Source organism: Canis lupus, chromosome 17 (assembly GCF_003254725.2).
Source record: "Canis lupus dingo isolate Sandy chromosome 17, ASM325472v2, whole genome shotgun sequence".
NCBI classification, from domain to species: domain Eukaryota; kingdom Metazoa; phylum Chordata; class Mammalia; order Carnivora; family Canidae; genus Canis; species Canis lupus.
Window position 1 is genome coordinate 13,760,733 of NC_064259.1, and position 16,205 is coordinate 13,776,937.

Consider the following 16,205-nt stretch of genomic DNA (forward strand, 5'->3'; position numbering starts at 1 on the left):
TTATACACAGAAGATCAGAAATACTAAATGTTACCAAATGTGAAATGCCACTGGTTGGAAGGTGTGTCATTTTTTAAATTAACTATCGCAAAAGGAAATTAAAAACCTTGATAATTATATAACGGTAAGACTTCATCAGTTGCAAGACATTGGAATTTCAGAGACTTTTAAAATAGAGGGGGAAATGTGCCTTTAAAATCAATGAACTGGGCAGTCCAGGTGGCTCAGTGGTTTAGCACTTCCTTTGGCCCAGGGTGTGATCCTGGAGACCAGGGATGAGTCCCACATCGGGCTCCCTGCAGGAGCCTGCCTCTCTCTGCCTGTGTCTCTGCCTCTCTCTCTCTCTCTCTGTGTGTGTGTGTCTCATGAATAAATAAATAAATATTTTTTAAAAATTAAAAAAAAATAAAACCAATGAACTATATAGTAAGGAACTTGCCCAATCTCATGCGGAGTTGGCGGCAAAACTAGAATTTTAGTGCAAGGGACACCAGAGACTCCCAAGGTTTTTCTCCAAGTCACTGTTTATTCATCCTTATCAGTCCGTTTCACACCCAGCGGGTCTTGGAGCAGCTCTGCCCTCCTCTGGAAGCCCCGATCTGCTGCCCCAGGGCTTCCAGAGAGAGCCTCCAACTTGTGCTACCACTGGTTCCATGATGTTCCAGTTCTGAGCTCCTTGAACATGGAGAGCCAGACACACAGGAGTTTGGCTCACTGGTGCGGGCGCTGGTGGCTGGGCATTTCAGAAGTGAGTAGGAAGCAGGAGCTGCTGAGCACTTCATTGGTGCTGCCTAAAGTCCTTGAGTGGCAGCGAGTGTTCAACAAATGATCTCATTATTGCATCACTGTTGCTGTCAGCTTGCTAGCCTGTGATTAAAGTGGGCTGTGATTGGAGTGGGTTTTCGGCACTAGGGGATCCCCTTATCTCTGGCAGACACAGGCTTGTCTTTCTCTTTGAATATCTGGGACTGTGAGTACTCTCAAATTCCATGTGACTCTCAGTATTCCATCTTTTTGACTTTTGTGCTTTGAGGGAATAAATTGCTTCTACCCCCTCATTGATTCTGTTAAGATGGCAGGGAGAGGATTAGAACTTGGGTGGCAAATTCCGAAACAAGAGGTCTTAAGATTAAAAAAAAAAAGTAAAAGCTTTATTAATATAGAATGGCAACACAGAAACAGGTTGTACACTTGCATTTCATCTCACTCACAAATTTACCAGAATTAAAAAGTGAATATGAAATTATATTGCCTTTCAGAAAAAATGCAATTAGATTAAATCGGATTTCCGATTCTACCACTTTGGCAAGTCAGATCTTGCTAAGCGTCAGTCTTGCCATCTATCATTCAGAGAGTTGAATTAGACTCTCTTTCTAATCCTTCTTGGTCCCGACATTCCAATTCTCTGACACGTCTCACCTTACTGGGTTGGGCACCAATTATTATTGATTGCATCATTTCTTTTTTAAATTTTTTAATTTTTATTTTATTATTTTTTATAGACTTATTTTTTATTGGTGTTCAATCTGCCAACATATAGAATAACACCCAGTGCTCATCCTGTCTGATTGCATCATTTCTGTCTGCATAAACAGAAATGACTTGGGGATCACAACATTTTCACACCTTTCGTGGTATCACTGGAATCCTGAAATAGCCCAGAATCTCATCAAAGGCAATGTCCCTTAACATTTGCTTCAGAAAACCTGGTCACTGTGCTTTCCCACAGATGATCACAGAGCATTCTCCATCTATGCTTACACAGCCTTGACAAGGATTCTGATCCAGCAACATGAGTACAAGAACCACAGAGTAACCTCCTGCCATGGTGCTCTGGACCAGCCTGGACCTCTGGAGGCCATAGGACATCTTCCCTGAGGCTTCATGCAAAGCTTGACTTGTGCCCAATTTTCATCTCCCTTCTGAGGTCCCACCATGCCTTTGCACATGATTCTATCCTGGTGTGTGTGGTTGTCCATTTACACAGTGGTTTCCCCAAACAGTGTCAGCTGCTTGCAGCTTCAAAAACCACCGTTATCTCTGGATCCACAGAATCGACATGGTGCCTGGCACTACTGTGCAGATTAAGTGAACCCCTAAATATGAGGTAACCCTTGGTGGCATGGATGAGAGGAAGGGGCTTCCTCAGGATAGGTATCATGGGAACACTGCTGTGGGAAGAAGAAGGAAGACTTCAGAAGCAATTCCTAGATTATTTTCTACCTTTCTCCTACCTGCTTTTGGGTCCTGTGTTTGTGTATGTGTGTTAATTTGACTGGGATTTCTCTTGCATTCTTGTCTCCAGGATGCTATGAGTGCATGTAGTACACGTCTCGAGAATTCGTTATCCAGCGTAGTGTGTTTATGTTGTAGTTCAGGATTTGCCTTTTGTTTTACTAAGTATTGACATCATGCTTCCCTGGAAGGAATTATCACTCTCTTTGAGAAGTTGTAGCAAAGGTCTTTTTATTTTTATTTTTTTAATAGCTTTGGATCTTCTTTTACCTCCTTTCAATTGGCTTCTCAAACAATGCTTAAATTATCCCACCATCTCCCTCTTTGACCTCTGCTTGCCTTTGTTTAATTTTTCCCTTATTTTCTCTGAGGATAAGGAATCCCCTTATTTTATCATCAACTTCTTTAAAAGATCTTTTTTGATTAACTTAGTTATTTTAATACTTGAGTCATCTTGGCAATTCATCATTTATCCATGCTGCAAGTTCTTCTGATTTATTACCAGCCTTTGTAAGGCACATTTTCCCTTGTTCCCCACCCCCAGATTAATCCAAACCCATCTGTGAAAGTTGTTCCCGGACAGTTGGAACATTCCTATTTACTTGCTCCCTGTAGTGGCTGTAGGCAAAAGCTCTGGTACCCTGCCAGCCTTGCCCAGGGTGGCTGGTCAACCTACTTTAGCCTTCCTTGGATGCTGGCACTGCCAGGTGTGGGAAATATGAAGAGTGAAAAGAGTAGCATCTTCCTGGGTAGCATGCGGACTGTCCAAGTTCAGGAGTTAGGGCAAGTTTCCAGGTCAGAGATGCACCTCAGGCCATTGGATGCAAAGTGTGTATGATGCCAGCATCTGTCCCATTCTGTGAGCACACCCTGTCCACAGCCCATAACATACAGAAAACATCAGTCCTTTTGATCCAAGAACTGCATCAAATCATTTTGACCCTTTGAGGAAGATATGTAACCTGGGCCAAGTGGAGCCAGATGACTTCTTTTATTACCAGAGCATAAAGCAATATTAAATGATTTCATGAGTTGCAGCCAGAACATCTGTTATTAAACATTAGAAATCTGATTTATTCAATTATAACAAATTGGCACTCTGCCCTCTCTAAACAAATGCCTTGCCTTTGGGGCAAGAAAGTGTTGTTTGTCAGTTTTCTTTTTGAACATACCATCCTTTCCACATGTCATACGACTGCTCCTCTTTTCTCTGAGAGATGGCGTCCCTATCGAGGACAAGAACTTCCCTGGGCAGAGGAGTGGCAGAGGATATGCTCTACTGTTTCAAGGGGCAATGTAGTAGATAGGGAGCCATAAGGCCCCAGAAGGCAGACAGGTTGTCATAGGCGGGAAGAGAGCACAAAGGAGGGAATGCTCTTACATAGAACTCTGAAGGCTGGGATCCTGTGGTGGCTCAGTGGTTGAGCATCTGCCTCTGGCCCACGGCATGATCCTGGAGTCCTGGGATCGAGTCCCACATCGGGCTCCTTACATGGAGCCTGCTTCTCCCTCTGCCTGTGCCTGTGCCTCTCTCTCTCTGTGTGTCTCTCATGAATAGGTAGATAAAATCTTAAAAAAAAAAAAAAAAAAACTCTGAAGGCTATAAAACTGATCCATGGAGCTGCAAAGCAAGGTGGGTTCTGTGTCTGTGCCTAACTCCTCCAAGTTGACCCAATTTTTCCTTCAGCTACGACTCCAGCAGCCTTATTGGCACACTGTTCTATTCCATATAGCTGCCATCCCCAGACTTTGGAGAAAATTCTGCTCTTGAGTTCTTTATTTATCACAGATAATATAATATTTATCCGAGAAATGAGGACATCCAATCCTTGGGACATTAGCCTTTTGCATTGATCAGAGTAGTACATGGAAATTATGGTATTCTACTGGTGGGATTTCAGACTGTAGTCGTCAGGTAAGTGTTGCTGGGTGTTGGAGCTGGCAAAAGGGGCAAAAGGAGAAAATCCCTTGGAATATAAGGGCTTCTCAGAGTAATCCAGAGTCATCCATTCATTTTATGGTTCGTTTACATATCACTAACTAATTGGTTTTCAGACACCTACCTGTGCTAGTCACTGTGTTAAGTGTTGGGAAATGGACAATAAAAGTTAGAGAAGAGTTGATCCGTTAACTCAAGAAATCCACAATCCGATAAGAAAAGTACGATGCTGGCACAAACTTAAGGAGAAACTTATGAGTCATGGGAGAGTCACAGATAAAGGATCAGGGAAAGTTAAAGGGGAAAGAAAGAATACTTGAATGTTCCAGGAAGGGTTTCATGAGGGATGTGGAATTTGTGCTTGGCCTCAAGGCAGGATAGGGTGCTGGAAAACAGAAAGGAGAGACAGCACTTCTCATAAAAAGAACTCGTGGCTGGAAACAAGGCATAGGTATAGGGCACCATTAAGGCATGTTCGAGTATTGGCAAACACTTGGTTCCCTGAAACCCACAGTCCAAATGGAGGACTACTGGGAGATGAAGTTGGAGGACAGATTGGTGTCTATCTTGAAGGTCTTTATGTGCCTTGGCAAAGGTGTATTCAGTTGGCTGAAGCATTCTGACTGTGCAAATGGCAGTGCAATTCAAGAAGATTAATCTAAGACCATGAATAAATTGCAGTAGAGACACCTGGAAAAAAATGCAGTTGAGAGAGAATAAAAACTTGCACTGGAGTAATTGGAATGGAGAAGAAGAGATGCACAGAGATTGACAACAGAGGTGCTGGTATGCTTTCGAGAGCTACGTGTTGTTATCAAAAGAGTGTGGGGCTTGGAATCAGACAGACTCTAAGATGACCTTCAGTTTGTTTTCACTCAGAACTATCTGGAGTAAGTCACAACTTTTCCAGGCCTTCCTGTCTTCCTTCCCAGCAATGCCCACTTGCATGTGTTATCCAAGGCTCATCTTATCCGGCCTGGGTTGTGGCAAGGCTCAGGTGCGATAATATATGTGGGAACACTTCATAAAGTCTGAAAAAACAAACCCAGAAGTTCATTGTGGTTACTTAGGTACTACCTGGATTTGTGGCATGAACAGAAGTGAAGGATCTCAGATGAACCTTGGGTTTTTGTACCAGGATGACTCTGAAGGTAGAGAGTCATATGTGGAACATGAAGGAGGAAGGGAAAGGAGGGTCCCCACTCACCTGGTACCTCAAAATAAACTCCAGCTGGATAAACATTACACTGTTAACTTGAAACCACTGAAGGGTATTTTATAACGTAACCACTGAGAAATTCTACCTAAGAATCAAGGGAAGCTTGAAACCAAAAAGGAAAAATATTAATATATTGGGCTGAACTAAAAATTATAACTTCTTTTTTTTTAAGATCTACTTATTTATTTGAGGTACAGTCAAGAGGAGGGACAAAGGGAGAGGGGGAGAGAAAGAATCTTCAAGTTGACTCCCTACTGAGCACAGACTGTCAAAGGGCTCGATCCCAAGACCCTGAGATCATGACCTGAGTCGAAATCAAGAGTTGGAGGCTTAACCCACGTGACCGAATGGGTTAAACTCTCAGGTTGTGATGTGGAGCCCTACATTGGATCCCACACTGGGCTCTGCACCGGGCGTGGAACCTGCTTAAGATTCTCTTTTCCCTCTCCTCTACCCCTCCTCCCTCTAAAAAACAGAAAAAAAAAGAAAGAAAAGAAAAGAAAAGAAAAGAAAAGAAAAGAAAAGAAAAGAAAAGAAAAGAAAAGAAAGAAAAGAAAAAAGATACGATAACTTCTACATAACAAAAAGTAATAAATAGTATTGGAAGGTAAATAGTAAGCAGGAAAACTTGTTGGCCAAACAGGTGACTGACATGGAATAGATTTCTGAACACTTAAGAGGTTTACAAAACAATTAAAAGCATGAATGAGTGGCCACATAGAAAAAGAGGCAAAGGATGTAAATGAATAATTTATAAAAGGGGAAATACAAATGATGATCAACATATGAAAGAAAACCAATTATATCTTAATCAAAGATATTCAAATAAAATAAAGGGTTTTTTTTTCCTTGCTATATTGGGGATTCAATTAAAAAGATTGAGAATAATGTTTTTATGAAGGGTTGAGAAATGATTACTAATGTGTATTATTTGGGGTGTGGTTGAAATTCGAAATATAGCAGTCTTTGTGGTGCTCAATTTGATGACTCACATTAGTAGGTATGGTGATGTATCCTTTCAGCAATCAGACCCACATCTGAGACTTTACGTGAAGAAGACAGATATATAGATGTGCAAATATAGATAAGTAAAGATGGTTCTTGCACTGTTTAAATTGGCAAATAATAGAAACAAATATTCATTAAATTAGGTGCATAAACTATGATATACCTAAAATTACCTTTAGCTTCTAAGGTTGATAACATGGATCTTCATTTATTTAAATGTAAAACTGTTCACATATTATTGAGTGAAGATGTGTAGTATTATCCCACTTAATTATAATATTACATGTACCTAAATATACCTAAATGTACATGTTTGTTTGTTTATGTATTGATACAAGACATACCTAGAGAGAAGTTCATTAAAATGTTACCAGTGTTTTTCTCTGGATCATAAGAATCCTGGTACATTTTTCTTTGTTGTTTCAACGTTTAAATTTTTAAAACATTTTTTGCCGGAACAACCACATTTTAAAAGAAAATACATAAAATAAATTAAGAGAAAAACCCAAAGAAGGAGAGAGGAAATAAAGGAGAGAAGGAGGGAGGGAAGAAGAGAAGAAAGAGGAGAAGGAGGTGTATTAAAATGTATACATGAGGTTTTAATTTATGGAGATGACTGAATGCCTATATGGAGAGACCAATGCGTTGAAATAAAAGCTTCTTACATACAATTTTCAAGATAAGGAGCCACACCATGTCACACAAGGTCACAAAAGGAAGCATCAGATTTTTCCAGAAAGCAAAAGAAGTACTGAGGAGAAACCATGATCCAGAGCCTTTCCTGGGCTTTCTGAAGGCAAAACAGGGCAGGGCAGGACAGGAGAAGCAATTCATGTCTGGTGGTTGGACTAATGTCTACAGGCTCTGGGATATCGAAGCAGTCTCTAGCTACCTGGTACCTGGCCCTGGCTTGATTCAGGACAGGGGAAATGCTGGCTTGCTGCGTGTGAGTTAGATGAAGGAGGTGGCTGGGGGGATGCACTCAGGATCGGTTGGTTTGCATGTGAAAGGTATGTTTGCAAAAAAAAAAAAAAAAAAAAAAAAAGAAAGGTATGTTTGCAGGCAAGTTGTTTATTAGCTCTAGGAATTAACTAGTCCTGGAAAGGGCAGTATCTTCCTGGCCAGCTAGCTGCCCCCCTACACACACCTAATGTCAAAACATCATAAAATTTCAAACATGATTAATACAGGAGTGGGTGAATGGATAAAGGGAGAGAATGAATAGTTTGTGGGAGAAGGCCTTGAGAAGGTGGAAATGATGGATTCTGAGGGTAAATGTGGGGCAGGGGGTGGATCTCTTGCTTTGATCTCATAGAAAGGCAAGGCTTCCTCCAAGGATGAAGGGAAGAAGATGTGAGAAGCTACACTAGCTTCTGCTATACAAAGAGAGAGGCAAAAGGAACCCATCCTCAGATGACTTCAATTTTAGCAAAAAAGTAGCCTAAGTTATTTCTAGAAAATTATCAGGATAAAATTTGGAAAAGAATTAGAAAAAAAATGAGGTGGTTTTAAACAGTTTTTGGAGAAAATTCAGCATGTGATTTTCTAGGTGTGAATAAAAGTATATCCATTAGGATCCAGTGAGGGTCATATTCAGGCACAAAAAAAGAAAAAAACAAACAAACAAAAAAACAAAACCTGGGTTTTGACACAGGGTGAAGCTTGGATGTTTGCTCATCATGGAATAGACCTCTAGACTTTTTATCCTTACTTTTAAATATCAAATCCTTGAATAAAACAGTTTCTGCATCAGAAATTAGCTTCCCTTTTGGACCTGCCAAGATGATACAAGAACCTGTATTGTCTGCCATATGGGCAACTGTCTACCATGGTGATTGGCTCTTGAATCATTGTTAGCTGGAAGACCCACCCTTCTATGAGCCAACACCGCCCCCTACATATGCAGTGTAGGACATGGTAAATAAAAACCCACCTCCCAATGCCTGACATGACATGAGAAAGGGGTAAAAACACATTGTCTTATCACTTTCCCCAACATTCGATAGATATCCTGAACATTTTCACAGTTTTGTCTGTTTAAATCCTGCTCTGTAATGAAACCAGACCCCACATGGAATTCATATGGGCAGGAAATAAATTTGTTAATGAATGAATGAATGATTCCATTCTTTATTTCAATAGAGTTTTACTACTATATAGAAGATGACCTAATTATCATTGCTTTCTCTCTTTGTGCTTGGTTTAGTGACTGATGTCTCCAAATGCTTGAGTGAGGGCAGATGAAGGAGAGAAACATGAAACAGCCCCCAGATGTCAACTGATTGCACATGACAGCGCCTGGCTGTGTGAGGCGATAAATATATTCTGCCGACATCAGGCTGAGTAGCGCCAATGTGGACACATATTCAGAAAAACAACAAGCCAACGTGGTCATTTCTCTGGGCCTTGTCTCCTTTTTTTCCAACTCCACTGCATTCTTTACTCCTGATTTGGAGGCTATTTACAGTATATCTCAGGGAGCCAGCCCGCGGTGTTGACTCTACTTTCTTTTGGAAATATTAGAATTTGTCTCCTCAGGGAGTCAGAAGGATTGTTTGTTAGTTTAAAAATAAGTCATACATTTGATGATGATTGTGCAAGACTCTCTCCTCTTCCATGAAGTGTCCATCTCAGGGTTGGTGGAAAGGAAGAAGTCCACAGGGAGACCAGAGGCAGGACAGTTGTCTGTGGAGCACCATGTCTCTTATCTGGAGATGAAAGAGCCAAGAAAAGAAATATAACACGGAATAATACTGCAGGGTAACTGATTTTTTTTTTTTTTTTACCAAGAAATGAAGTCAAAAGGGAAAAGAATTCTCCATTAGTGGGAGGGGATTAATACTTAAGCCAACTTTTCCCATAGTTTCTCCAGTGGATTCGTTGAAATGAAAACAGCAGGAAAAGCAAGCAGGAGTTGTACAATCAATACCTACAAAGATCCAAAACAGAGATTTTGAAAGTTTCAGCCCAGTTGAATAACTGTCTCATTCTGTGTCATGTCATCTAGACACTGATCTGGACCTTTAGTCTGATTGTATGATCAGATTTTATGATCATTTCATGTTTGAATCACACAGATAATCCCCGCTTTTTTTCCAACCACACATTCTCTCTCTGAACAATCTTGTCCAAGCTCATAGCCCAACACCACATGTGGGATGATAAAACCTCACTTGTAAACTGTAGACTCCGTCTCCTTTCTGAGCTCTGACCATGTCTACAAAGGTATTCCTCATTGTCTCAGAGAGACCTTAAGCTTGTTCCCCAAACCAAATCCATCAGTTTGTGGCCTAAAACCAGTACCTCCGCCATCCTGATATCTTAGTAAATGGTCCCCAAGTCCCATCTTTCAAAGTCAAAAAATACCTGCACCACTACTAGAGTCATTGTCCTTAAGACTTGATCAGATCAGGTCTCTTTGAAAAAAAATGAAATACACATTTCAGTTTAGAATGAAGTCACAAGCTGTGCAGATTGTCTTTATTATCTCATTTGCATCTCCGGGGCATTCAATGCTGTTGGCTGCTGCCTCCTTCTTGGAACGCCTCCTTCATTCTTGTAACTTCCTACTCCTTCATCCATTCTCTTTGTGAGTTTCTTGTTTTGGCTCTTCTGTCTATTTCCCTGTAGTGATGCTATTCCCTGCTAAAGATATTAGGTAATCTCCTTTATCACTCTATATTAGAGTGCTTAAAAAACACCCTGAGGGCTTCCTATTTAGTAGATCCTGGATTTGTACTTTTGAGAAGTTTTCCAGGTGATTCTAGGTGGTTTGTGTAACACCATTTTATATCTAAGTTGCAAGGCAAACAAATGCAAGGTGATGCTATTTTATAGATGGAATGTATACTGTGCCTCTAAGCTGTGTTTTTCCTAATGGGACCAAATGGCTGAGACTGCCTAGATGTTCACCAAACCTATTTCCTCTTCTTCCAAGACATTCAGCTCCCTTGCAGTTCCTTGAAATCATGTGTCTGAGTTCTGGTTTGTGAATGGAAATTAATACACCCATAAAAACCTTCCATTTGTACTTCTCTGTGCTGTTTTCCTCTCCAGTTGTCTGAGTCAGTACCCATGGAACACTTGAAAGTCCTGAGCTGAAAGTTGCACAGTTCTGTTATCCTGGTTATTGACATACTGCATGGAAGAGGCTTTCCCTGCTGACCTCTTCACTTCAACTGGGACACAACCAAGAAAAAAATTTACACTGTGCCAAGCCATTGACTTTTAAGGGCAATTTGTTATAGCACCTGACATGTCACTAGCTAATATAGTTAGATAAAAGGTAATGATGGATCAGCCATTTCCATGGTGTATCTCAAGATCCAGGTACTCTTTGATCTCCCATGCCTCATGGCTTCCCAGTTACTGTAAAATTGCCCAGCTGAGGGGTTCTTAACTTTTCTTGTGCCATGGATACCTTTGGCTGCCTGGTGAATCCCATGGATAGTTTTCAGAAGAAAATATTTTTGAATGTTTAATTTTTAAGATTATTTATTTATTTATTTATTTATTTATTCATGAGAGACATACAGAGAGAAGCAAAGACATAGGCAGAGGGAGAAGCAGGCTCTCTGTGGGGAACCTGATGCAGGACTCAATTCCAGAACCCCGGGATCATGACCTGAGCCAAAGGCAGGCACTCAACCATTGAGCCATTCAGGTGCTCCTTCAATGTTTAAAATAAACCATACAGGGTTACAAAAGAAACCCATTTGATTGGCATCATTACCATAACCTTAAAAAATTAAAATTTAGGGGCACCTGGTGGCTCAGTTGGTTGAACACCCAACTCTTGGTTTTGGCTCAGGTCATGAACTCAGGGTCATGAGATTGACCCCCGGGTGGGACCCCACACTGGGCGGAGAGTTTGCTTGAGATCCTCTCCCTCTGATCTGACCTCCCCGCCCCCGCTCCCCGTTCTCATGCTCTCTCTCTAAAAATAAACAAATAAATAATCTTTAAAAATTAAAAAAATAAACTCCCTTTCAAAAATAATTAAAATTTATGATACTGCTATGAACATGCTAAGAAGCAAAACAACACATTAAACATGTAAGCAAGCTAGAAGTGGAAGTTTTACACACATATCAGTATGTGATGGTTGGCTAGTGTCACTTGCCCTGAATAAGAATATTGAACTGTGGGGTGGTCTTTGTCAAGGCAACACACATGTCGTTAGTCAATGTTGATTTTTTTGTTTTGATGGTTGCAAGTGTAGAAATCCCAATTCACAAAGGTATATTGAGGCATTTGAAATGAAAATTTCCATAGATGGTATTAAATGGCCAGGAGAGTCTTCTCTCAAGGAATACCAGAACTCTCCGAGGACTTTTGAGTTAGACTGATGCAGTAAGATTTCAGTTTTGCGATCAATGAGCTCATATTTGGCTAGATTAACATCTTTGATACAGTTTATATCTGAAACTGTTCGGTAACACATAATGAAAATGACTCATCCTTTTCCACATATTGATCAACAAACAATTGTAGAGAGAATGTATTGCAGATGTCTGGGTAACTAGTAGTTGGTGACTGAATGATACCTGGATTGGGGTTGCCCGAAAGCAATCTGGTAACATTGCCCAGAACACTGTAATCACATGGGATCTTAGGTCTAGTAACTACTCTAGTTTTAAAGAATGTTGAAATATTGGCAATAACTGTAATATAATAGGGCAATATCCAGTTGTTACGGGTGAAAAGTCACAAATTCTGCTAATGTTCTTGTGGCTCATTGCCTACATTTATAATGAAAGAAATGTTCAATTTCAGTTAAAGTTATAGGGGGGAAAAGGTGTTTGTTTCCTCAAACAAGTTCCAGAATCCACTGAATTCTGCCTATGATCTTTTAGGGAAAGTGTGGCCTCCAGGTAGAAATCCTTACTCCAGTCCTTTAAGAGAATATTGTGCAGATAAAGAAATCTTCCTTCTTGCCACACGATGTACATGTGGATGTGGCATTATGTGGCCAAGCATATATCCTGAAATGTGAAATAGTTCACTTTTCCTCCTTTTCCCTTAGTTGACACCTTATATATTTTTCCCTGCCCTGTCTTGTGGCTAGAAACCCCACCAAAAGGATGCATTGCTGGGACCCAAGCTTTAAGCCAGACCACATACACTACAGTATTGCCAGACATATAACATTCCATTGTCTGTTCAGTGGTGGCATTGGGGAATCTTCTTCAATTTTCTATCTTATTTCTCCCTTGAAAACAGCCTGGTTTTCTCATAGTTTTATACGAGCACCATATAAAATATAAAGAGGACTATGTAAAAGTGAGATGGAAGTAACTACCTATAGAGACACAAAAATACAAATAAACACACATGTTCACCATGCTTACCTTTCCTTAGTTAGGATAATTTTCTTAAGCATTAGGTTTAGTACATACACATATAGTGAGAAAGAGAGAGAAAGGAGAGAGAAAGAAATTGGCATTATCAGTGAATCAGGTTGCACATGGAAGACATCCACTAGAGGAGTGGAACTGAGTCCTGGCATCTGTGAATTTCTGCTACCTGGCTCAGTGAATGACACACAGAGTATGTAAATAAGTAAATGTTGGTTAAAGTGAGATAAAGTCTGCTAGTTTAGGGATAGTTTGTAAATATCTTGGATAGACATGTATCTAAAACAATTGGCACAATCTATTTTTTTTATTTAAATTCAATTAGCCTGGGGATCCCTGGGTGGCTCAGGGGTTTAGAACCTGCCTTTGGCCCTAGGGCGCGGTCCTGGAGTCCCGGGATCAAGTCCCGTGTCGGGCTCCCGGCATGGAACTTGCTTCTCCCTCTGCCTGTGTCTCTGCCTCTCTCTCTCTCTGTCTATCATGAATAAATAAATAAAATCTTTAAAAAATAAACAAAAATAAATTCAATTATACAACATATAGTACATCATTAGTTTCAGATGTAGAGTTCAGTTATTCATCGGTTGCATATAAGACCCAGTGGTTCAATCTGTTTTTAACTGAAATGAGTTTACTTGAATGCAATATAGTTTTTCAGTGATCCTGTAATCTTAGGGAAGTCACTTAAACTCTCCACAGCTCCCACAGCTCATTAACTAAATTGGTAAAACAAAGATAATAATGCCTACTCCTTAGAATTAAAGGATTAAATGAGTTAGCACTTAAAAAGATCTTAGAGAATGATACTTGGCACATAGTAGGCACTCTGTGTGAGCTATTATAATTATTGCTAGATGTAGTAGGATTCATAGTAGCAATCTCATCACTATAAAAAGTGCCAAGGAGTATTGAAATGCTCAGAATTTAATATTCTACTACAAAGTCTGGATCTTATTGCTTATTATGGTCTTGCATCTGTGTTTAAATTTGTTTTCTCCTTCACTTCATTGTCAGCCAGTTAGCCATCACCCTGAGTCACTCTAATAAGACTCCCTACTTCTAAAGATCCCCTCTAAATTGCACTTTGTGGGTGACACTAAGGGTGACAATGAACTTGGAATTGAGATAATGCAAGACTATTTGGGTTGTGTACAAAATAGTATTAAATAGATGGATCTGTATGCATCTCATAAATGCATCTGTTTACCTGATTGACTTTTATGATGACTATATCTAGATATCTGGAAGGATTCATTCTTTGCTAAATTAATGTGTCCACCTCATAAGTAAGGTAATGCTGTATGGTTACATGGGTACTGGCATCCCTTTCCTTTTATCCCCTTTATCATGATTACCTTCTCCATCCTCACTCCTGGTCATAGGCAATAAATTCTCTCAAAGCACCACCAGGTCGTGGTTGGAAAACGGTGAACTGGATGAAATAGAGGGTCAGCGGCCACTAAAATGTTCTATGATTTATACACATGACCAACTCCAGGCCTCAGGTATATGTAAAGATGAGCAGGATTGGCTAGACACCACAAAGGCATTTCTTCTCATGCTTTAGATTCCAACTTTAAAAAGTGATGATATTTCTTCTTGTCAACACATGGACATGCCTGATGTGACTGCTGGCTCCTGCTGGTGGGCAGAGGCAGAGCTGTGCCTTGGCCACATTGGTGAATGCACGTTCAGCTCCTGTTTTAGTAGATGAGCAAATACCAGAATTTTGGGCTCTGCAGGTGGTTGTGTCATTCTTGATGTATTTCTTGCTGTCTAACCAGTTTGCAATATAAGGTTTATAAATCTAATCCTATAGTGGAGACAAGTTGGATGGGAGATTTTGTGTTTAGGAAGAATATACCTATGGGGCTTTTAAACTGAACACTATTGAGTTGTTTGTGTCACTGTTTTATGGTTCTGGATAGTCCATTCTAGCTGGACAAGATTTCAAGATTTATGATAACATCAGGCTAAAGAATGGTATATTTTTAACATGCTCACATATCACCTTGCAGCTGAGGGAGCCTTATCATGGTTCCTACTGCTTTGGCTGGACCAGTTTTCCTTCTGGCTTCTTGATCAGGTCTTTGTCTTAGGAATGAAAGCCTTCCCAGGATAAAGCTTAGCCTTCTTAATGCACATCAACAGAATGGCCAAACAAGAGGCATATTCCAAAGCAACAGGAGCATTTGCTTTGGGGAAGTATGGTGCAATGGGAAGTTCAAGGAAGTAGGAGTGGAATATGTTGACTTTAGCTCTCAACTCCATCATTGAGCTAGCCATGTGACTTGCCTTTATCAGGAGCCAGGATCTCTCTTGACACCAGTGTGGTAACCATGGAAGTGCATGACTCAGCTCTTTCTCAGGGAGAATATCTCCTGTGAGGATTCTGATGAGCTGATACCCCTGGCTGCCACACACTCAAGGTCTACAACAGCATTCTTGCCAAGGCCACACTCTTTTTGGGATGCTTCCAGGTAACAACTGAGCACATCAGAGATATAGAATGGGGCCATGCTGTATTCCTTCTTGCCTGGCCAGCATACTCAGAGTTGCACTGGAGTCTCAGCCTCTCCTTACACAGCCTCCATCTTTTCTCTCCTTTGGGAAATATTGGACCAGCATCCTACTCTGAAGACCACTCTTGTTGTTCATGCTTCTTCTCCTCTTTTGCTTCACAGGAAGTGTCCCCCATAAATTGCTTGCATACCGATTTCCATTTTGGCATTTGCTTCTTAGAGGATCTAATCTGACAGTCAGTGTGTGGACATGTGCTATTTTTCCCTACACTGTACATCTTACCTCTTCTTATCCTAATGCAATCCCCGCATAAACTCAACTACCTGATTATAGAGTTACTCTTCTCCAGCCCCAAACTTGGGGCTATGGTAGACTATCAAGCAAATATTCCGCTTTCTTGTTCTACTGCCACTGAGCTGGGCACATGAGCCAGGGCAGACTAATTAGTGTTCTCATCTCTGGTATAAGTGGTTCAGGTGGGCAAATGATTAAAACAATCCAATCAGGACCTCCCCCATGATATGACACACTGACACTTAAGGACTTACACTCCTTCCTATTAGAGATGAGCTAAGGGTGTGAATGGAACCTCTGATAATGATGTGACTCACTACAGAAAGGAGACTAAAGAAGGAATCCAATGGTCAGGAAAGAGTAGAAGCAATAGCCTCGAGATCCAGAGTCCCCAGTCTGGAGGCTCTCAGAGCTAACCTCCCTTCTGTCACTTTTCCTTCGGTCTCAAATCTACTTCTGAATTCTTCTACTCTCTCCCTTTTAATTTTTTTTGTTGAATTGGGTGCTGTCAGTTATACTTGAAATATTTTTTGATAATAGAATCAGTTTCTAATAAACCAAATCTATAAACAGTTCTATAAACAGGGCGGTTCTGCCTTGGGAATAGAATAAAATGTGGAATGGTAGGAAA

The 16,205-nt window shown here is 40.5% G+C and overlaps 1 long non-coding RNA gene across 1 annotated transcript; it reads left to right on the forward strand.

Annotated features, from left to right (window-relative positions):
* The first annotated feature begins 886 nt into the window (after positions 1-886).
* LOC112664780 (uncharacterized) lies at positions 887-8,799 on the forward strand. Its single transcript, XR_003139960.2, has 2 exons — positions 887-970; positions 8,608-8,799. It is a non-coding gene; the product is annotated as an uncharacterized LOC112664780 (long non-coding RNA).
* Positions 8,800-16,205: the final 7,406 nt, after the last annotated feature.